Here is a 24,111-nt window from a genome sequence, read left to right as displayed (position 1 = left end):
TGTCTAGTGCGCCATTAGTGTCCATATCATATATAGCCCTTTTCCTAGTAGTGTGTAATTCTGAAACATACATGAAATTCACAAACATAGAGAAGATACATTAATTCACATACATAATTACTATTTCATTCACAAACAGAGAGAAGATACATTAAATTCCCATAATTTGTATATACATTAACTTTTCGAGTAGATGATTTTTCATATAATTTTTTTTCATGCGAGTTAGTATGCAAAAGTTATGCCAATTTTTACAAATTCTCGAGAGATTTTGCAAATAAAGTCGAAATTCATATTTGCAAATTTTCCCAACAACTAGACCACATATCACATGGGAAACTTATTTTTTTTTATTTTTTGACATTTCCATCATTTTCTTTTATTTTTTTTAAACTGAAAATGCGGTCCAGGGGGGTGCATTCAGGGGAATTTTGGGTCAAAATTAGTAATGACGCACCGTGGGTGTGGTGCGCCATTACTAGTTAAACTAGTAATGGCGCACCACACCCATGGTGCACCATTACTAACTTTGGAAGAAAATAAAGAAAATAAAAAAAATGTTAGTAATGGAACACCGTGTGTGTGGTGCGCCATTACTAGTTTTAACTAGTAATGACGCACCACATCCATGGTGCACCATTACTAACTTTGCAAAAAAAAGTTTGAAAAAAAATTTGAATCTTTTTTACTAGTGGCGCACTGTGGATGTGGTGCGCCATTACTAGTTTAACTAGTAATGGCGCACTATCCCCTGGTGCGCATTTACTAGTTTTGGAACAAAATAAAAAAATTGTTACTAATTGCCACCGTGGATGTGGTGCGCCATTAGTATTTGGACACTAATGGTGCACTAACACATGGCGCGCCATTAGTATATACTAATGGCGCACCACGTGTGTGGTGCGCCATTAGTGTCTATATCATCTATAGCCCTTTTCCTAGTAGTGTGTAATTCTAAAACATACAAGAAATTCACAAACAGAGAGAAGATACATTAATTCACATACATATCACAAACAAAGAGAAGATACATTAAATTCCCATAATTAGTATATACATTAACTTTTCGAGTAGATCATTTTTCATATAATTTTTTTATTCGAGTTAGTATGCAAAAGTTATGCCCATTTTTACAAATTCTCGAGAGATTTTGCAAATAAAGTCAAAATTCATATTTGCAAATTTTCCCAACATCTAGACCACATATCACATGGGAAACTTTTTTTTGACATTTCCATTATTTTCTTTTATTTTTTAAACTGAAAAGCCCGTCCACCGGGGGGGTGCTTTCGGGGTAATTTTGGGTCAAAATTAGTAATGGCGCACCGTGCGTGTGGTGCACCATTACTTGTTTAACTAGTAATGATGCACCACACCCACGGTGCACCATTACTAACTTTGGAAAAAAATAAAGAAAATAAAAAAATGTTAGTAATGGTGCACTGTGTGTGTGGTGCGCCATTACTAGTTTTAACTAGTAATGGCGCACCACACCCACGATGCACCATTACTAACTTTGAAAAAAAAAGTTTGAAAAAAAATTTGAAATAAAATTACTAGTGGCGCACTGTGGATGTGGTGCACTAATGGCGCACTATCCCCTGGTGCGTCATTACTAGTTTTAAAAAAATAAGATAAATTGTTACTAATGGCGCACCGTGGATGTGGTGCGTCATTAGTATTTGGACACTAATGGCGCACCACATATCTGGTGCGCCATTAGTGTCCATATCATATATAGCCCTTTTCCTAGTAGTGTGTAATTCTGAAACATACATGAAATTCACAAATATAGAGAAGATACATTAATTCACATACATAATTACTATCTCATTCACAAACAGAGAGAAGATACATTAAATTCCCATAATTTGTATATACATTAACTTTTCGAGTAGATGATTTTTCATATAATTTTTTTCATCCGAGTTAGTATGCAAAAGTTATGCCCATTTTTACAAATTCTCGAGAGATTTTGCAAATAAAGTCGAAATTCATATTTGCAAATTTTCTCAACAATTAGACCACATATCACATGGGAAACTTATTTTTTTGACATTTCCATCATTTTCTTTTATTTTTTCAAAACTAAAAAGGCGGTCCGGGGGGCATTCGGGGGAATTTTGGGTCAAAATTAGTAATGGCGCACCGTGGGTGTGGTGCGCCATTACTAGTTTAACTAGTAATGGCGCACCACACCCACGGTGCGCCATTACTAACTTTGGAAAGAAAATAAAAAAATAAAACAAATGTTAATAATGGTGCACCGTGTGTGTGGTGCGCCATTATTAGTTTTAACTAGTAATGGCGCACCACACCCTTAGTGCGCCATTACTAACTTTGAAAATTTTTAGAAAAAAGTTTAAAAAAATTACTAGTGGCGCACTGTGGATGTGGTGCGCCATTACTAGTTTAACTAGTAATGGCGCACTATCCCCTAGTGCGCCATTACTAGTTTTGAAAGAAAAAATTGTTACTAATGGCGCACCGTGGATATGGTGCGCCATTAGTATTTGAACACTAATGGCGCACCAACACATGGTGCGCCATTTGTATATACTAATGGCGCACCACATGTCTAGTGCGCCATTAGTGTCCATATCATTAATAGCCCTTTTCGTAGTAGTGTGTAATTTTGAAACATACATGAAATTCATAAACAGAGAGAAGATACATTAATTCACATACATAATTACTATTTTATTCACAAACAGATAGAAGATACATTAAATTCCCATTATTAGTATATACATTAACTTTTCGAGTAGATGATTTTTTATATAAAAAACATTTTCATCCGAGTTAGTATGCAAAAGTTATGCCCATTTTTACAAATTCTCGAGAGATTTTGCAAATAAAGTCAAAATTCATATTTGCAAATTTTCCCAAGAACTAGACCACATATCACATGGGAAATTTATTTTTTTCTTATTTTTTTGACATTTCCATCATTTTATTTTCTTTTTTTAAAACAGAAAAGGTGGTCCACCGGGGGGGTGCATTTGGGGGAATTTTGGGTCAAAATTAGTAATGGCGCACCATGGGTGTGGTGGCGCACCACACACACGGTGCGCCATTACTAACTTTGAAAAATAAAAATAAAAAAGTTTGAAAATTGAAAAAAAATTACTAGTGGCGCATTGTGGATGTGATGCGCCATTACTAGTTTAACTAGTAATGGCGCACTATCCCCTGGTGCGCCATTACTAGTTTTGAAAAAAAAATTATTACTAATGGCGCACCGTGGATATGGTGCGCCATTAGTATTTGGACACTAATGGCGGACCAACACATGGTGCGCCATTAGTATATACTAATGGAGCACCACATGTTTGGTGCGCCATTAGTGTCCATATCATATATAGCCCTTTTCCTAGTATTGTGTAATTCTGAAACATACATGAAATTCACAAACAGAGAGAAGATACATTAATTCACATACATAATTACTATTTCATTAACAAACAGAGAGAAGATACATTAAATTCCCAGATAACCCAACTATTATTACATAACTTTCGATATAAGAATGTCTTGGAGCTTCTTTGAACATCTTTTGTCTTGAATTTACTCAAAATATCTGCCAACAAGAAATCAAAACAGCAAGGATAGGGTGAAAAACAACAACAAAAACAACAGGCGATGGGGTGCTATTCCATCTAATCAAGAGACTGAACCTAACAAGCTAGATTCATTCAGCAGCATCAACAATTCAGTAAAGTACTGCAGTTTAGAACTGATGAGAAAAAACAACTACACGACTTCATAATTGAACATATTCAAGTAAAAATTGTACAATTTACATTCCGGTCAACAAACTATACAAGTAGGCGATCCCCTGCTGCATATACATATCACTTGTTCATGTTTGGGGGTTTAGAATGTACACAACATGTTTATGGTGAACTGCAGCGGCTAGGAATAGTAAAGCAAATATGTACTGCCACTAATCAGCGAAAACATAACATTTTCTCAGAGTTAATGATAGCACATGGATAAAGATGGAAACAAAAAATATTTCTAATCTTGGAACCCAACATAGCAAATCAAAACGAGAGAGGAGCAGAGGTGGCGTGGAGGAGAAAGGACCTTGAGCTGCTGCTGCTCCTCTCCATGGCAGTGTGTCACCCTCCATCTCCTTCCCTGCATCCAGTGAGTTGAGTTCTTCTGCAGAGCACTAATAAATCATAGCAAACAAAGAGGCATGAGGAACATCACAAATACATATGTTAGGAAGGGCGTACTGCTGCAATACTGGCAACTTTGCCTTATTCAAACTTTGATTCAACTCTGAACACATACATTTGACAAGAAAGCTTTGACAGAAAAGAAACATTGGAGCAGCAGAGCATCCTTCACACTGTTGTCGGGGAAACAGATCCACGAACACCTATGGGACCGGCGAACCGAGCCCCTTTCGGTTCGGCGGGGGGCGGAGGTCGCACGAAGAGCAGATTGAGGCGAAACACACGAGCAGTTTACCCAGCTTCGGAGCTCTCCGGAGAGATAACACTCCTACTGCTGCTTGTCTGATTGTATTGTGTTCTTGCTCTAGAGAGCTAGGTGTTTTCTGGCTTCGAAATGATCCCTAACCTTCCCAACCAGTCGAACCCCCTCTACGTTGTGCATGGGCCTCCTTTTATATGCACAAGGAGTCACCGACAGGTGGCAACGCAGAGAAGGGTAAAAATGTAAAAAGAGAGGTGGTTGGTACAGCTACTTGTACAGTGCTCTCTACCTAACCCTGACGGCAGGGGACAAGGGCATTAAATGCCCGTCTGTGTCGCCTAAACAGTGTAAAAAAGGACCGTCAGGGGCGCCACCGCCTGCCACGATGGCGATCTTGTCAGCATCGTATGCCACCGCTTACCGCTGGCTGCACAGCCTTCCGCCACACATCCCTGGAAAGGCCCCCAGGGCGACACGTTGGTGGATGCGCTGGAGCATGGGCATAGAGTGGCCGCTTGCTGCGGCAAGCGTCTTGCCGCGGTCGTGGTCTTGTCGCGCCCGGAAGCTTGTCGCTCACCGGGCCTTGCCGGGACGCGTGGTGCGTCACGGCAAGTTCCTTGAGATGCCTCGGTTGGCCTTCCCGGCAAGCTCCTCTTGCCGGGGCCTTGTCCTCTTGACTTGAATACTTTGTTCTTGGATGGCTCCAAAGGAGCCACGGAGTATCTTGGCAGTCACCCGACAAGCCCTTGCCGCGGGGTGCTGCAACTGCCCGTGCACAAGTTCGGGGTACTAGGGTACCCCTACTCTAGTACACCGACAGGAGCCCCCGGGCCTGGGCCACACATGGTGCCGACCGCTGTTGGGCCAGGCCCAAGACAGGGCATGGGCACGCGCTGCCCGGGTAATGCCGAATCTTGCTCCGTATCCACCGCGCCCTTCCCCAACGGCACGCGCTGTACGCGGCATCATGGGAGAGATCGTGGGGGGTTTCTTTATTCGGAGGGGCGAAACATCCGCCCCCTCCCTCTTTATAAACAGGGGAAACAGGGGCAGTTTCCCCACTTCGCCGTTTGTTGCTTCGACCACGAAAATCTCCGCCGCTCCCCCTTTCTTCTCAAAGCCGAAAGAGAGCAGCGCTCCGCCCCCCGTCGCCACCAGCACCACCAACGCCGTCGACCTCCCCTGCCACTTCTGCCATGGCTCCGAAAGCTGACAAGGGGAAGGGCATGAAGTCGGCCGAAGCGCAGCGGCTCGCGGCGCTGCGGAAGGAGCGGGCCCTCTTCCCCCCTGAGCTCGGCGCCAAGGAGCTAAGGGAGTACTACTACCTCTTCTGGTTGACGGAGACGCGGGCGCACCCGCGCACGAGGGTACTCCCGGCCACTGCCTCGGAGCTAGCTCCAAACGGGTATCCATTCTTCGTGTTGTTCTTCTATTGCGGGCTCTGCCCGCCCTTCTCGGAGTTCTTCTGTGATATTATGAACACATACGGGCTCTGCCTCCTTGATTTCACCCCCAATGCCGTTCTGACCATGCCGGTTTTCGCACATCTGTGCGAAAACTTTATCGGAGTCCACCCAAACGTAGCCCTCTTCCGCCACTTCTTCATGCCCCGAGTCGAGAGAGGAGAGCCCCTTGCCGGAGGAATCGCCTGGATCTCGAGAGTCGGCAAGAAAGAAGCCTATCTAGAGGGAGAGCTTCGCAGCAAATGGGAGGAGTGGAGAGCGGAGTGGTGCTGGATCGTTGAGGAGAACCCGCAGCCGTTCACTGCCGTGCGCCAAGCCCCAATAGTACGCGGCAAAGATTGGAGCAACGTGGCCCCGGAAGATGACAGGCTGAAGATCGCAGTCACCCGAATCCTTCGCCTTAGGCTTGCCGGGCTCACTGTAGGCGCTGTCGGCGCAGATTTCCTTCGCCGCCGCATCGCCCCCCTGTAGGAGAGAGGGAGACCCGCCTGGGAGTCCAAGAACTCGGCGTAAATCATGAGGCTGCGCCTGGGCCTCAACTTCAATTTCACCATCCTGGAGCTGGATGCAATGCTCCTGGAGCTGTTCAAACGCGACCCTCAGCACCCATTCCTGTTGCCGAGGAGCGTTGTCCCGTTGTGCAACAATTCTTCACTTGACCGGATCCGCGCGATGATGCCGTTGTGTGATTCGCCCCAACATGGCAAGAGCCTGCGGATGAGGTCGTGTGGGCGTTCTTCGAGAGCCTGGAGGAAGTGCCGATCCGCGCCAACGAGCAGAAGAGCCTCACCCGTGACACTACCGACGCGGTGTTGCAGCGCATCGCCACTAGGACGGAAGTGGCTACGGCAGCAGCTGCCGCGGGCGAGTTCGGGTTTACTGAGGAGGAGGCAGAGGCAGCAGAGGCGGCAAGGCTTGCCGAGCGCGAGGAGTTTGCCGGCGAGGAGGATCTTGCCGGCCCTGAAGCTGAGCCGAGCGAGCCCGGCGAGGAAGAGCCCGAACCTTCAGACAACTTGCCGCAAGTGGAGCCCCCGGCTGCACCAAGAAGGCGCCTCCGCATGGCCGGGGACGCAGCAGGGCGGCAGACGGGTCAACAGCCACCGAGCCGCCCGACACGCTCTACCGCGGCAAGCACCGTTGCCACGGGAGCGCCTCACGCCGCTGCGGCAACCGGAGCGGGACCTTCCCGGTCCACCGCCACCGCCCCCGCCAAGCGGGCAAGGGAGCCCACTTCTCCGCCTCGTCGCATCGGAGGGGAGCCGGACTTCGATCTCTCCGCGCTCAGCTCCGATGATGAAGAAGAAGAGTAAGCTTTCTTGCTGTCCTCGTAGTTCTTCAATCTTGTTGCTTTCATTCGGTATCTGACTTGCTTCGATCTGAATCCATTCCTTTTCAGGACGCTGGCCCAGAGAGCGGCGAAGAGGGCCAACGCCTTGGTGATTGCCATCAAAGACGATCCCACCGTGTCAGCAGGGGGCGTGTCTGAGCCCACCTTGACGGACCTGGCAACTACTCCCCAAAGCAGCCCCCAGCGCAGCCCCCAGTGTAAGTTTATAATTTACTTCCCGCCGTCAGATGCGCATGGGGTGCTCTTTTGTCTTACTGATATCTTGATTGTTGGATTTGTGTAGGAGCAGAGCAGCCCCACCAGGAGGTCCGGAAGCCACCCCCGAAGCGCCATCTGCTTCAACTACACCGCCAAGGGAGGAATCCCCGGCAAGGGAGCGCTCTCCGGCAAGGGAGAACTCTCCGGCAAGGGCAAATTCTCCGGCAAGGGACGACACCAGTGATACTCCGGCGGCTGAGACCGCGACCGCAGATCCCAACACAGGTAATCCACTTGCCTAAAAACTTGCCCTTGGGCTTTTCTTCTTCTGACTTTCTTTTTGCATATTCGCTTGACTTCTCTCCCTTCTTCGTTCTTCAGATCCATCCGCCACAGAGCCGATGGAAACCGAAGCCGCTGAAGGAGAGGCCGGCGCTGATGAACCCGCCGGAGAAGAGGCTGCCAAGGCTGCCGCCGCAGAGGCCGGCGAGGGATCCGGCGATCGTACTAACGGCCCCGAGGCCGCAGGAGCGCCAGGACTGCACCGCCCGCCGATCCTCCCGCCGCTGCCGCAGAGCCAGACTCCGAGGAGCCCCAGCCCGGCGCCTACTTGAAGGCCGGCGATGGCGTCTTCATCAAGCTCCCCTGGGCTTCGAGCTCCAGGGCGCCGGTCGAGGGAGAAACCTTTGACGGAGAGGTGCTCGCTTCCGCCGGATTGGCGTTGGTTGACGCGCCAAGCAGCAGCGACGAGCCTGAAGAGGAGCGGCTGCTGCAGACGCTGACGTCGCTCTACCGCGCCCGACAAGCCAAGCTGGCTTCCCGAGAAGTGCTTGTCGCGAGGGCAGGAGTTGATATCGAGAAGCATGCAGAGGAGCTCCGGGATCTCAGGGAGGAAACTCTCCGGAGCTTGGCAGAGGAGCGGGTGCAAGTCATCGAGGAGAGGAAGGCCTTCCTCCTCGCGAAGGCTGAGGTTGAAGAGCAGAAGTGGCTTGCAGCCGAGAGGCTATCTGCGCGGGAGGGAGAGTTGGCGCAGCGCAAGGTAAACCTTGACAGCCACGAGGAAGAGCTCACCGCGCGGGAGCAAGCAATTGGCGACGCTCTCCAAGAAGCAAGGGATGCTGCCGCGGCTGCCGAGACCGCCAAGAAAGAGCTGGAGGCGAAAGTGGCGCAATTGGAGGCCAATCTCAGGACAAGCGGCGAGGAACTTTCCGTGCTCAAGCGCGAGCGCGAGAAGGATGCTGCCGCCCATGGTGAGCTGCAAGGTCTTCTCGCTGAGAGGAGCAAGGAGCTCAGCGCCGCCAAGGACTCCAACGCGGATCTTGAGCTGAAGCTTGCCACGCTGACGCAGACGCTGGACGCCGCCAAGGAGCGAGAGGTGACCTTGTCGGAGAAGATCAAGGCCGACGAGGCGCTGCTGGCGAGCATTGCCGTCACCCAGAACTCGTTCAGGGAGACGGTGGAGCACTGGACCGAGGGTCTGGTGAATATCACCGCAGTCATCGACGGGGAGCTGGCGTAGCTGGGGATGGAGGACTTTGGGTACTCTTTCGACGAGCATCTCCAACCCAGCGCCAAGCTCAGCCTGTTCTTCAAGGGCGTGGCGACGGTCCTCCAGCGGCTTCGGGAGAAGATCCCAAAGCAGCTGGACGACGAGTCGCGCAAGATTTGCGCGGGAGTTCTTCAGAAGGTGCTGGTGAAGGTGGCTTTCCGCAACCCGGGCCTCAACCTCACCAACGTCCTCAGATCCTTGCCGCCCGACACTCATCTGGAAGCGCTCAAGGCCCTTGTCGCACCCATTGTGGACAAGGTGAGCGAGATCAGGAGGGTTGAGGGTGGTCGCGTAGACTAGGCCGCCCGTTTTATCTTTTTCCTTGTCGCTGCTAGTCATGTCATGGGAACAATGTGTTAGAGCTGCGACAAGTTATCTTGTAATATAACTTTATTTTGGATAATGATCGCTATGTTATTTCCTTTACTAGATCCCTTGCCTTGTATGTTTTTACCCTACGCTTTTAGGGAACTTGTCGGCGCAGGCACCCGAGCCGCGAGCGCTGAGTGCAGGACGTCAGCAGCCTACTGGCAGTGCCGCTCCGACAAGAAACCTTGTCACGACTAGTTGCAGCACACTTAAGTTGTTGAGCGGACTCGAAACAAAGTAAGGGCGCATCTAGCTACGAGTTGGTTCCTCCGCGCACAGGTTTTCCATAAAAAGCACAGTCGTTCGAGGAAGATAACTTAAAAATTAAAACTAATTGCTCAGATTTTGGCAACTTAGCTTTTCTGCCGTTTGCTTCCCGGCAAGGCGAACCTTCCTTAAACCACGCCTGGCCCACACCATTATATTCTCCTTCCCCCCCGGCAAACTTGTGTGCGAGGGAACCTTCCTTTCCTTTGTTTGAGAAAGAAAAAAGAAAGAAGAGAAAATAAAGATATGGGGCCTTTCGGCGCGTTATTGCTTACCGGGGGTAGGTGCTGCACAAAGTGTCAGATAATGTATGCAAGAAAAAATGTAATGCATGAAATCGACAAGATGCGCGGAGCACATGAGCTTTACTTATGCACGGGGTGCGCCCGGCTTTGTACAAAGGATTACATGCAACATCGGCAAGACTTGTACAAAAGGTGGTTGCCGGAACAGGTTTCGGCAACCGCGCCCTATGGGTAAAACTTATGAAGATGCTCAATGTTCCAGGAGTTGCTCACCGGAATGCCATCTTCGGTCTCAAGGCGGACAACACCAGGCCTAGTGACTCGTTTCACCCGGTAAGGGCCTTCCCACTTCGGCGTCAACTTGTTGGAATTCTTGGCGGACTGAACTCGCCGAAGAACAAGGTTGCCTTCCTCGAAGCTTCTGGCATTAACTTTGCGGCTATGGTAGCGGCGCAAAGCTTGCTGCTATCGAGCAGCTCGTACAGCAGCCTGAAGACGGTCCTCCTCAAGGAGCAGCGCGTCATCTTGTCACAGCTGCTCTTGCTCAAGCTCATCATAAGCGAGCACTCGAGGTGACCCGTATACGAGTTCCGTGGGCAGAACTGCCTCTGCTCCATAGACTAGAGCGAAAGGCGACTGGCCAGTGGCTCGATTTGGCGTCGTCCTGATCGACCAAAGAACCACCGGCAGCTCCTCGATCCAGTTTCTTCCGCACCTGCGTAGCCTGTCGAAAGTCCTGGTCTTGTGCCCATGCAGCACTTCAGCATTTTCCCTCTCCGCTTGACCGTTGCTTCTCGGATGAGCAACAGAAGCGAAGTAGACCTTGGCGCCAAGATCTTGGGCGTACTGCATGAAGGTGCGGCTCGTGAATTGCGTGCCGTTGTCGGTGATGATTCTATTAGGTATTCCGAAACGGCAAACAATCGACCTGAAGAACTTGACTGCTGACTGTGCTGTCACCTTCCTCACTGGTTCCACTTCTGGCCACTTTGTGAACTTGTCGATTGCAACGTACAAGTACTCAAAGCCCCCGACGGATCGGGGAAAAGGGCCGAGGATATCGAGCCCCCAGACCGAAAATGGCCAGGATAAAGGGATCGTCTGGAGAGCTTGAGCTGGCTGATGAATCTGCTTGGAATGGAACTGGCACGCTTCACACTTGGTTACTTGTGCAGTTGCATCCTGGAGGGCTGTCGGCCAAAAGAAACCTTGCCGGAAAGCTTTGCCGGCAAGTGCTCTTGCGCCAATGTGGTGACCACATATGCCTCCATGTATCTCTGCCAACAGCTTTTGTCCGTCTTCCCGGCAAATACACTTCAATTTCACACCGTTGAGTCTTCTTCTGTACAGAATGTTGTCGACAAACTGGTACATACTTGACTGTCGGGCTACTTTTTCCGCTTCTTCTTGCTCTTCGGGAAGTTCTCCTATCTGGAGGAAACGGACAATTTGCTGTGCCCATGCTGGAGCTTGCGGCTCGACAACAAGGACTAAAGGCATATCTGTTGCTGCGGGAACATCAGCTTCTACGACGAGAACCTGCGGCTCAGCCGGAGCTTGATGTTCCTCGGCAAGCTTGCCGGAACAAAGCTTGTCGGGAGCGTCTATTTCGACGGAACAAACCATAAGGCTTGCCGGAGCAGACTGCTCCTCAGCACCCTTGGCGTTGATCTTGGGGACATTCTTGGCAGCGGCTTCGGGGAGCTCTGCCGGAAAGTAGTCTCCAGAAATTAACTTTCTCTTCTTGCTCTATCCAGTTGATGGTGTCACGGATGGTTGAGTCAGCTTGAGCACAAAGATCCCTGGTTCCACAGGTAACTTAAGTGTGGCGCACTTTGACAGGCCATCAGCAATGTCATTCTGAGCTCTTGGAACATGTTCCATCTGTAGGCCGTCAAAGTGCTCTTCTAGCTTTCTCACTTCATCAACATAAGCTTCCATCAATGGACTCTGATAATTCTTGTTCACTTGGCGGACGACAAGCTGTGAGTCTCCCCTGACAATGAGCTTCTTAATCCCAAGGTCTGCCGTGATCCTGAGACCGGCAAGCAAGCCTTCATACTCTGCAGTGTTGTTTGTTGCTTGCTCCTTGGGAAAGTGCATCTGGACTACGTACTTGAGGTGCTCTCCGGTGGGCGCGACAAGCAGCACGCCCGCACCGGCGCCTTGCAGCGAGAAGGCACCATCAAAATACATCAGCCACTCTTTGCTTGCTTCCTTGACGGGGATGCTCGTCTCTGGAATCTCTTCATCTGGTGTTGGCGTCCACTCTGCTATGAACTCTGCCAATGCTCTGCTTTGGATAGTTGAAGTGCTTTCAAACTTGAGGCCAAAGCTTGACAGTTCCAGTGCCCACTCGACAATCCTGCCTGTTGCTTCTGGATTTTGCAGTATCCTCTTCAACGGAAAGCGAGTGACAACTGTGATCTCATGTGCTTGGAAGTAATGGCGCAACTTTCTCGAGGCCATGAGGAGGCCGAAAAGCAACTTCTGCACACCAGAGTACCTTGACCTAGCCCCCTGCAAAAGGGAACTGACAAAGTAAACTGGGCGCTGCACCATTCCCTTCTGCATCTCCTTATGCGTCTGCGCAGATCCATCTTTGTCGGGACCAGAGCTTGCCGGGTCAGAGCTTGCCGGTGAAGCCCCCTGCTTGTCGTCGGATGCATCTGCCATGATTGCTGGCTCATCATCTGCCTCCCTCTCCGCCACTAACGCAACACTAACCACTTGATTGGTTGCCGCTATATACAGCAGCAACTTCTCTTGTGGCCTAGGTGCGACAAGTGTTGGAGTGGAGGACAGGTATCTCTTCAAGTCCTGCAGTGCAGCCTCCGCTTTCGGAGTCCATTTCATTGGACCTGCCTTTTTCAATATCTTGAAAAATGGCAGGGCGCGCTCAGCAGATCTAGAGATAAACCTGCTGAGAGCAGCCATGCAACCAGCAAGTCTTCGTACTTCCTTGACGCGCTTTGGTGCTTCAATCTGCTCAATGGCCTTGATCTTGTCAGGATTGGCTTCAATCCCCCGCTGAGACACAAAGAACCCGAGAAGCTTGCCGGAAGGGACTCCAAACACACACTTCTCGGGGTTCATCTTGAGGTTAATCTTGCGCAGATTTGCAAATGTTTCATCTAAATCTTGGATCAGGGTCGCTTTGTCCTTGCTCTTGACCACTATGTCATCCATGTAGGCTTCCACATTTCTGTGCATTTGGGGCTCGAAAGCGTGATGGACTACCCTTGCAAATGTTGAACCAGCATTCTTCAAACAAAAGGGCATCCGTACGAAACAGTACGTGCCACATGGGGTAATGAACGCGGTTTTCTCCTCATCCTCTTCTGCCATGAAGATCTGATGGTATCCTGAGTATGCATCAAGAAATGAAAGCAAGTCACATCCGGCTGTGGAGTCAACAATCTGGTCGATGCGCGGCAAGGGAAATGGGTCTTTGGGACAAGCTTTATTGACATCGGTAAAATCGATACAAAGCCTCCATTTCCCGTTGGCTTTGCGTACGACAACAGGATTGGCCAACCACGTATTATGGAGCACTCCTCTGACAAGACCTGCTGCTTCCAACTTCTTGATTTCTTCTGCAATGAATTCTTGGCGCTCCACTGCTTGTTTCCTAACTTTCTGCTTGACAAGCCGCGCATGAGGACAGACGGCAAGATGGTGCTCAATTACTTTCCTGGGAACACCGGGGATGTCAGATGGTTGCCACGCAAACACGTCGACATTCGCCCACAGGAAAGAACGAGCGCGCTTTCCTATTTAGGATCGAGCGTGGCACTAATGGTGAAGGTACCACCAGTGCCGTCCTCCTTGGCGGACACCTTCTTGGTCTTTGGTGGAGCTGCCATTGCCTTCTTACACTTGCCGGTGGAGCTCGATGGTGCGTCCTCGACGATAGCACAGCACTCCGAAGAGGTGCGCTTGCCGGAGTGGGCATCAGAACTCTTGCCGGACTTGGTCTTCTTCTTCCCCCCGGGAGCTTCATCGGCAAGTGATTTGCGATCTATTGCGGCCGTTGCCTGCCGGTAGATCTTGTCGGCGTAGATAAGAGCATCCTTCTTGTCGCCAGGGACAGAGATGACGTTTATCGGGCCTGGCATCTTCAGTACGTTGTATGCATAGTGAGAGGCTGCCATGAATTTGGCAAGTGCTGGACGACCGAGTATCCCATTGTAAGGCAATGGGAAGTCAGCAACGTCAAAAGTGACCCTCTCAGTCCTGAAGTTCAGCTTGCTGCCAAATGTTACCGTCAACGTGATCTTTCCCTTCGGATTGCTCCTTCCCGGATTGATTCCTTGAAATGTGCCGGTCTCTTCGAGCTCGCTGTCAGGGATCTGGAGTTTCTGGAGCACCGCGGAGGAGATCAGGTTCAAGCCGGCCCCGCCATCAACTAGCATCTTTGTGACCTTGAGGTTGCGGATAGTTGGTGAAACCAACATCGGCAAGCACCCGACCGCAATTATGCGATCTGGGTGGTCCTCAATATCAAAGATGATAGGCGTGCTGGACCATTTCAGAGGCCTGCGCGACTCGACGGGTGGTTCTGCCGCATTGACTTCCCGCACCCATTGTTTGAGCTGGCGGTGTGAAGTATGCAGAGAAGCACCGCCATCAACGCACAGGACCTCTGTGGCTTTCTAGAACTCCTGCTCATCGGTCTCGTCATCATCGATGTCTTCATCGTCGTCGTCATCTTCATCCTTGTCGCGGCCACGGGGAGGTCTATCTCCTTGCCGCTGCTTGGCCTTGCCGCGGCGTCCGCCTCGGCCGGGACGTTTCTTGCCGGATCCTCCTGTACCTCCTTGGGCCTTCTCCTTGTCGCGCCGCTCGTATTTAGCCTTCTGCTGCTCAACAAGCTGCTCGATTTTCTTGTAGCTCTGGAGATCATGGCCCATGGTGCGGTGGATCTTGCAGTACTGCTTGTTGGTGCCGTCCTGCTTGTCGGCGGCCGCCACAGCCTCTGCGGCAATCTCCTTGCCGGAGCCACCAGCTTTGGCTTTCTTGGCGCCACCTCCGCTGCCGGACTGCTCGACAACTAGCACCTCTTTGCCTTTCTTCTTTCTGTTATTCCGCCGCTGGTTTTTCCTTGCCGGGGCAGTATCCTCACTATCAGATCCTCCTGCTCCTATATTCTCTCCGGGGAGTCTCCTCCCTTCCTCAGCACGTGCACACTTGTCGGCCAGGGCATATAGCTCACTAACGTCTCTGATCTTGCACATCGCCATCTCCTCCCGCATCCTGCGGTTCCGCACGTTCTGATGAAACGCGCTGATTACCGTGGAATGGTGGATGTCTGGGATGTTGTGCTGTACGTTGCTGAATCTCTGTATGTACTTGCGCAGGGGCTCTCCTTCCTTCTGAGTGAGCAGGTGAAGGTCACTCTCTTGGCCATGAGGCTTGTGGCCGCCTGTGAAGGCGCCGACAAACTGATGGCACAGGTCAGCCCAGGAGGATATGGAGTTGTCCGGCAAATGCATGAGCCAGGATCTGACATTGGGCTTGAGCACCAGTCGGAAGTAGTTGGCAAGGATCTTGTCGTCTCGCCCCCCAGCAGCTTGTACCGCAATGGTGTAGATGCTGAGGAACTCTGATGGATGCGTCTTGCCGTCGTACTTCTCCGGTACATCTGGCTTGAAATTCTTCATGCTGGGCCACTGGACTTGCCGCAGCTCATGAGTGAACGCAGGGCAACCTACCGCATACGGCAAGTCACCTGGTTCCCCGGGCGCATGCATGTCAACAGAGGGCCCAGCGCGCTTGTCGGATTGACGTCATGCTTCCCTTTGGCGCTCGATGCGAGTACGAGCATCTTCTTGTTGTCTATCTTGAAGAACTTGGCACTGATCGCGACGAGCTCGTGGATCTGACGATGTGGTGGAGTCGCTGTCGAGGTGGATCCGGCGAGTCAGCGATCTTGGCCTTTGGGGTGGAGAGTGCACGGTGGTTGCACCCCCACCAGTTTCGTCGCAACCGGCTCGTGCCTGGCAGTCCTGCCGCGGCAGCGATGTATTCGGCTGCCGTGGAGTGTCGCCGTTGGCGTAGCCGATGAGGCTCTGAATGGTGGCCCTCCATTCGTCAATCTTGTCCGACATCGGAGGGTAATCCAGGAGCAGTTGAGCTCGCGCTAAATCTTCCGCTGGAGTGGTGGGCGGCAGTGGCGAACGGCGCGAGGAGCGGGATGTGCTCGGACTCCTAACTATGTTAGAAGGAGCAGTATCCCGTCCAAGCGACCGTGACTCACTCGTGCCAGCATGTTGGCGCGCATGCTGCTCTTGAGCGCCCCGAGACCCACCAGCTTGATCTTGGTCCAACAAGCATATGGTACTGCGAATACCATGACGCTATCGGTCCTGCGCCTCCTGAGAGGGACTTGGCGGATGTGAAGACACCAAGGTTTGTGCAGCCTTGTCCTTGGACCTAGCAGCACCGTGAGCTTCCTCGTCGATGTCTGTTCTTCCACCAGCGTCAACCCCACCACCCGTTTGTTCCGGTGGCGGTGAGATTGACGCGGACGGAGCAGCTGCCTCCGAAGCCTTCTTCTTCGGTGGCATGTTGATGAAGAAAATGAATATCTAGCTCGTGTGAACGCCGGATCAGGTTCACACAATCTCGACGCCCCCTACCTAGCGCGCCAAAGATGTCGGGGAAACTGATCCACGAACACCTATGGCACAGGCGGACCGAGCCCCTTTCGGTTCGGCGGGGGGCGGAGGTCGCACGAAGAGCAGATCGAGGCGAAACACACGAGCAGTTTACCCAGCTTCGGAGCTCTCCGGGGAGATAACACTCCTACTGCTGCTTGTCTGATTGTATTGTCTTCTTGCTCTATAGAGCTAGGTGTTTTCTGGCTTCGAAATGATCCCTAACCTTCCCAACCAGTCAAACCCCCTCTACGTTGCGCATGGGCCTCCTTTTATATGCACAAGGGGTCACCGACAGGTGGCAATGCAGAGAAGGGTAAAAATGTAAAATGAGAGGTGGATGGTACAGCTACTTGTACAGTGCTCTCTACCTAACCCTGACGGCAGGGGACAAGGGCATTAAATGCCCATCTGTGTCGCCTAAACAGTGTAAAAAAGGACCATCAGGGGCGCCACTGCGTGCCACGATGGCAATCTTGTTAGCATCGTATGCCACCGCTTACCGCTGGCTGCACAGCCTTCCACCACGCGTGCCTGGAAAGGCCCCCAGGGCGACACGTTGGTGGATGCGCTGGAGCGTGGGCACAGAGTGGCCGCTTGCCGCGGCAAGCGTCTTGCCGCGGTCGTGGTCTTGTCGCGCCCGGAAGCTTGTCGCTCACCGGGCCTTGCTGGGACACGTGGTGCATCGCGGCAAGTTCCTTGAGATGCGTCGGTTGGCCTTCCCGGCAAGCTCCTCTTGCCGGGGCCTTGTCCTCTTGACTTGAATACTTTGTTCTTGGATGGCTCCAAAGGAGCCACGGAGTATCTTGGCGGTCACCCGGCAAGCCCTTGCCGCGGGGCGCTGCAACTGCCCGTGCACAAGTTCGGGGTACTAGGGTACCCCTACTCTAGTACACCGACAACTGTAATGCTAGCAAATGTGCCATTTTCCTTTTGTTTGGTGGTTTATCAATCATCGCGACCGTGCTAGCGATCAAGTAGAAGATTAGTTGTGGAGCATGCGTGTATTATTAGCAACAAAAGCAAGGGTCTACACTAGTGAAAGAACAAATAGCAGCAGAAACTTTTAGAATCGGAGGAGAATCAGAATGAACTGCTGTGTACCTTCTTCAGGTAACGATTCTCGGTGTTGGTCCTCTGGCTCAAGAGCTCCTTCCTGTTAGTTATCTGCGCACAACGGTTCACACTCGTGGTATAGTTACAGTTACAGTTCAGATTTAAGATTGATGTCTGCATACCTGAAAGCGTCTTGGCAGAAGTGACTGCTGAGCTTCCCGTCCACACCCTTGACCAGGTAGAAGTAGATGGTGGTCTGCTCCGACAGGCCGTCGTCGACCAGCATGAGCAGCCCGAACGGGCCGAGTAAGCCCCGCCCCGCTGCGTCGGCGCTCGCGCTGAAAAAGAGAGGATCAATGAAACTGATAAACTTGTCCGAGTTGAACTAGATAGAAAAACACTGATTGTCTATCTAGGATAAATATATATCACAACGATTTGAGCTGCATTTTAAGAACTGAGAAAGGGAAGAGCTAAGAAAACACAACCATGTAAGCTACAGTTTGAGAGCTAAAGAAAAAAGATGTGGCTGCACTGAAGAAAAAGAAAGGTGCTCAAGTTCATGAAAGTTGCTCAACCATGTAAGCAAGCAAAATTTAAAACCATGACACGCATGGGTTGATAAAATCCTAACACATCAAGGGTAGTTCTTAAAAATGTTCTGTATCACAAACTAGGAGCCCGTGGCTTTCTTGGCGCTGGTACTTGTTAATTAAGACATGAAAAGCAAAGTGCATTTCACTGGATCAGAGTACACTCGCAAAAAGACAGTGGCATGTCAAGTCACGGTGGAATAGGAAACCAAAATTTTTATTACAGTCCGCATAAGAGTGAGGTTGCAGGCAGGCTAATTCTCGGCACACCATCAAACATGAAAAGTTAAAAATATTCATCTAAATAACACGGAATCAAACATTCCCCTCATTTTCTTCATCAGTATGCAGAAACACGAAAGATAACTTATTCTGCTCGGGCCGAATGAAGACTCAAAATAGAATAAACAATGGCATATATGTTCTGCTAATTGAAAAATACACTCAACCGAAGCTGAACTTCAAGGCTAGTGCAATATTTGACGCTTTAGATTAAGCTCAATTTATTAATGTAAACATACATTGATGTGAGTTGTGAATGTGGTCTCAGAGATCATTACGACGGACAATGTAGAATTGAAATCCCTAAATGAGACAAACAACTCTGATATCCCCATCGTGGGCAAACAATCCACTCTGCAACCCAAGAATCTACCGCGAGATCACATCTTGGATGAGCAAGAATAGAACCAAAGCAAGCGGGCCAAGATCCAATCTATTAGACCAGAGCGTCGAGGGGGGAGCAGGGGCAGACGACGGACCTATGGTTGTGGATGGTGTTGCAGGTGATGTCCTGGAGGTGGACGATGGTACCTTGGCGGAGGGCGCCGGTATTGGCGAGGTGGTTGTGGTTGGTGGAGAGCATGGACTGCTGGGAGTCGACACCGTCGGACAGCAGCATGCGGTAGTGCTCCGAATGGTGGCCGACGGGGTTCTTGGTGGTGACGACGTGCAGGTCCGCCACCTGCAGCACCGGCTGGATGGTCCTCGGCCCGTCCGGCAGCTCCCATATCTCCCTCACCGCCCCCACCGTCAGCCGCGGCGGCCCCTCCATCCCCTCGACGGCGAGGACGGACCGGACCGGATTAGATTGGGTTTGGATTTGGGCGGAGGGAGGAGGGAACCATAGGTGGATTGCAGGACAGGAGGAGGCGGGGCGGCGGCGTGGCGGGCGGTGTGCGAGGGAAGGAAGGAGGAGGCTGTTTGGGTGGGTCTATGGAGCGGGTGCACTGGCGGCGAGGTCGGAGGGAGACGCGGTGTGGAGAAGAGAGGGCTGCGGGCGATGAGGTTGGAGGTCGCCGGTGCGACTGGAGAAGAGGACGCCGGCGGATTGGGTTGGTCTAGGGTTGGAGCGGTGATGGATTGAGATCCGAGGGAGGGAAAGGGCTAGGGTTGGCAGCCGTGGGTGCGTGGGAGAGAAGGGGTGATTGGGCTACACGGGGTGACAGGGTGAGGCCGTGCGGGGGTGAGGGATGCCGTCGGATCGGGGAGTATCCGACGGTGTTGGATGCGTGATCCACGTGAGATGCCTATCGACCAATCAAAATGTGATAAACGCTTTGACAATCTTATGACCATCTAAATTGGTCTTAATTGATTCAAATAAGTATTTTTTGCATGAAAAAAAGCATTTTCCATTTTGATTTTGTTGTGAAGAACCAACCAACTCTTTGTTGCAAAATTGAACAACCTCAATTTAAAAAAATATTAGACCATTTTCCATTTTCATCACTAAAACAGGAAAAAACTTCCATTTTCCATTTCTTGAATGCCCAAAATGAGTTTTTTGTGAAGGATCTACCATATATTTGTTATAAAATTGGATCAAATCAACTTTATAAAATATTAGAACATATTTAATGCACAATTGACCAAAATAGTTGGGTGTCAAAAGTTTCGACCCACCTCTGGTGAAAAACACAAATTTTCGCTGATTCAGTTGGAAGCGGGTCAAATTTGAACTACAGCTACCTCGTAGTTTGCTCTTTATTTTTTCCAAAAATCATTCCCGTCGTTTTAACTGCATTTTGAAATGGGCATAAAAAATTCAAAAAAAATCAAAAAACTGGAAAACCTCCGCATGGTGTCATTATATGTGACCAAGTTTCCAAAAAAATAATAAACTTGTACCACGATACTTATTTTAAAAAAGTGTTCTCAGAAATAAGCTATCATGTGTGAAGATTCATGGCTTTCAAGCCAAATGATCAATCTTATGGCCACATTCATGGCATAGTTTGTTCAAATTACCTCATATCGTGCACAGGGGTGCATCTTGGAATGACAAACAATGTTGCCTAAGGAAGTTTTCATTTTCTTTGGACGAAAAATTCTTTTTCCATTTTTTTGAGTGCCCAAAATGAGTTTTTTTGTGAAGGACCTATAATATATTTGTTGCAAAGTTGTACCAAATAAATTTTATAAAATAGTAGGCCATATATAATGCACAATTGACCAAATGGTTGGGTGTCAAAAGTTTTAATCCACCTCTGATGAAAAAGACAAATTCCCGCCGATTTAGTAGGAAGTGGGTCAAATTTGAACTGCAATTGTCTCGTAGTTTGCTCATTATTTTTTCCAAAAATCATTTCTAGGTACATAAGTATCTATTTAATTAGATAAAAACAAAAAATACAAGATTCAACCACTAGGCAGGAACGGTCATTCCCGCCGTTTTAACCGCATTTTGAAACAGGCATAAAAAATTCAAAAAAAATCAAAAAATTGGAAAACCTCCGCATGGTGTCATTATAAGTGACCAAGTTTCCAGAAAAAGTAATAAACTTGTAATATGGTAATTATTTTAAAAAGTGTTCTCAGAAATGAGCTATCATGTGTGAAGATTCATGGCTTTCAAGCCAAATGATCAATCTTATGGCCACATTCATGGCATAGTTTGTTCAAATGACCTCATATCATGCACAAGGGTGCATCTTGGAATGACAAACAATGTTGCCTAAGGAGTTTTCATTTTCTTTTAATGAAAAATTCATTTTCCATTTTTTCGAGTGCCCAAAATGAGTTTTTGTGTGCAGGTCCTATAATATATTTGTTGCAAAATTGTACCAAATGATTTTTATAAAATACTAGGACATATATAATGCACAATTGACCAAATGGTTGGGTGCCAAAAGTTTTGATCCACTTCTGGTGAAGAAGACAAATTCCCGCCAATTCAGTAGGAAGCGGGTCAAATTTGAACTACAATTCCCTCATAGTTTACTCTTTATTTGTTTTCAAAAATCATTTCTAGGTACATAATCAGAGAGACACCAAAAAAATTACAAGATTCAACCACTAGATAGGAACGGTCATTCCCGCCGTTTGGACTACATTTTGAAATAGGCATAAAAAAATTGGAAAACCTCCGCATAGTGTTATTATATGTGATCAAGCTTCCAGAAAAATAATAAACTTGGAATAAGGTAATTATTTTAAAAAAGTGTTCTCAGAAATGAGCTACCATGTGTGAAGATTCATGGATTTCAAGCCAAATGATCAATCTTATGGCCACATTCATGGCATAGTTTGTTCAAATGACCTCATATCGTGCACAAGGGTGCATCTTGGAATGACAAACAATGTTGCCTAAGGAAATTTTCATTTTCTTTGGACAAAAAATTCATTTTCCTTTTTTTCGATTGCCCAAAATGAGTTTTTTTGTGAAAGACCTACTATATATTTGTTGCAAAATTGGACCTAATCAATTTTATAAAATACTTGGCCATATATAATGCTCAATTGACAAAATGTTTGGGTGTCAAAAGTTCTGATCCACCTCTGGTGAAAACGACAAATTCCCGTCAATTTAGTAGGAAGCGGGTCAAATTTGAACTGCAATTGCCTCGTAGTTTGCTCTTTATTTTTTCCAAAAATCATTTCTAGGTACATAAGTATCTATTTAATCATAGAAACATCAAAAAAATTACAAGATTCAACCACTAGCTAGGAACGGTCATTCCCGCCATTTTGACCACATTTTGAAACGGGCATAAAAAATTCAAAAATATCAAAAAAAATTAAAATCTCTGCATTATGTCAATATATGTGACCAGGTTTCCCGAAAAAATAATAAACTTGCAATACAGTAATTATTTTTGAAAAATGTTCTCAGAAATGAGCTATCATGTGTGAAGATTCATGGCTTTCAAGCCAAATGATCAATCTTATAGCCACATTCATGGCATAGTTTGTTCAAATGACCTCATATCACGCACAAGGGTGCATCTTGGAATGATAAAAAATGTTGCCTAAGGAAGTTTTCATTTTGTTTGGACGAAAAAATCATTTACCATTTTTTCGAGTGCCCAAAATGAGTTTTTTGTGAAGGACCTATAATATATTTGTTTCAAAATTGTACAAAATAAATTTTATAAAATACTAGGCCATATATAATGCACAATTGACCAAATGGTTGGGTGTCAAAAGTTTTGATCCACCTCTGGTGAAAAAGACAAATTCCCGCCGATTCAACAGGAAGCGGGTCAAATTTGAACTACAATTCCCTCGTAGTTTGCTCTTTATTTTTTCCAAAAATCATTTCTAGGTACATAAGTATTTATTTAATCAGAGAAACATGAAAAAATTACAAGATTCAACCACTAGTTAGGAACGGTCATTCCCGCCGTTTTGACCGCTTTTTGAACCGGGCATAAAAAATTCAAAAAAATTCAAAAAATTGGAAAATCTCCGCATGGTGTCATTATATTTGACCAAGTTTCCAGAAAAAGTAATAAACTTGTAATACGATAATTTTTTTAACAAAGTGTTCTCAGAAATGAGCTATCATGTGTGAAGATTCATGGCTTTCAAGCCAAATGATCAATCTTATGGCCACATTCATGGCATAGTTTGTTCAAATGACCTCATATCATGCACAAGGATGCATCTTGGAATGACAAACAATGTTGCCTAAGGAAGTTTTCATTTTCTTTGATTGAAAAATTCATTTTCCATTTTTTCGAGTACCCAAAATGAGTTAGTTTGTGAAGGACCTATAATATATTTGTTGCAAAATTGTACCAAATCAATTCTATAAAATACTAGGCCATATATAATGCACACTTGAACAAATGGTTGGGTGTCAAAAGATCTGATCCACCTCTGGTGAAAAAGACAAATTCCCGCAAATTCAGTAGGAAGCGGGTCAAATTTGAACTTCAATTGCCTCGTAGTTTGCTCTTTATTTTTTCCAAAAATCATTTCTAGGTACATAAGTATCTATTTAACCAGAGAAACATCAAAAAAATTACAAGATTCAACCACTAGGTAGGAACGGTCATTCCCGCCGGTTTGACCACATTTTAAAACGGGCATAAAAAATTCAAAAATATCAAAAAAATTGAAAATCTCTGCATTGTGTCAATATATGTGACCAAGTTTTCAGAAAAAATAATAAACTTGCAACACAGTAATTATTTTTAAAAAGTGTTCTCAGAAATGAGCTATCATGTGTGAAGATTCATGGCTGTCAAGCCAAATGATCAATCTTATGGCCACATTCATGGCTGTCAAGCCAAATGATCAATCTTATGGCCACATTCATGGCATAGTTTGTTAAGATGACCTCATATCGTGCACAAGGGTGCATATTGGAATGACAAACAATGTTGCGTAAGGAAGTTTTCATTTTATTTGATTGAAAAAATCATTTTCCATTTTTTCGAGTGCCCAAAATGAGTTTGTTTGTGAAGGACCTATAATATATTTGTTGCAAAATTGTACCAAATTAATTTTATAAAATAATGTGCCATATATAATGCACAATTTACCAAATGGTTGGGTGTCAATAGTTTTTATCCACCTATGGTGAAAAAGACAAATTCCCGTCGATTCAGTAGGAAGCGGGTGAAATTTGAACTGCAATTGCCTCGTAGTTTGCTCTTTATTTTTTCCAAAAATCTTTCCTAGGTACA

The sequence above is a fragment of the Triticum dicoccoides genome, chromosome 6B (assembly GCF_002162155.2).
Source record: "Triticum dicoccoides isolate Atlit2015 ecotype Zavitan chromosome 6B, WEW_v2.0, whole genome shotgun sequence".
Taxonomy (NCBI): domain Eukaryota; kingdom Viridiplantae; phylum Streptophyta; class Magnoliopsida; order Poales; family Poaceae; genus Triticum; species Triticum dicoccoides.
Note: the sequence above shows the minus strand (reverse complement) of the source record.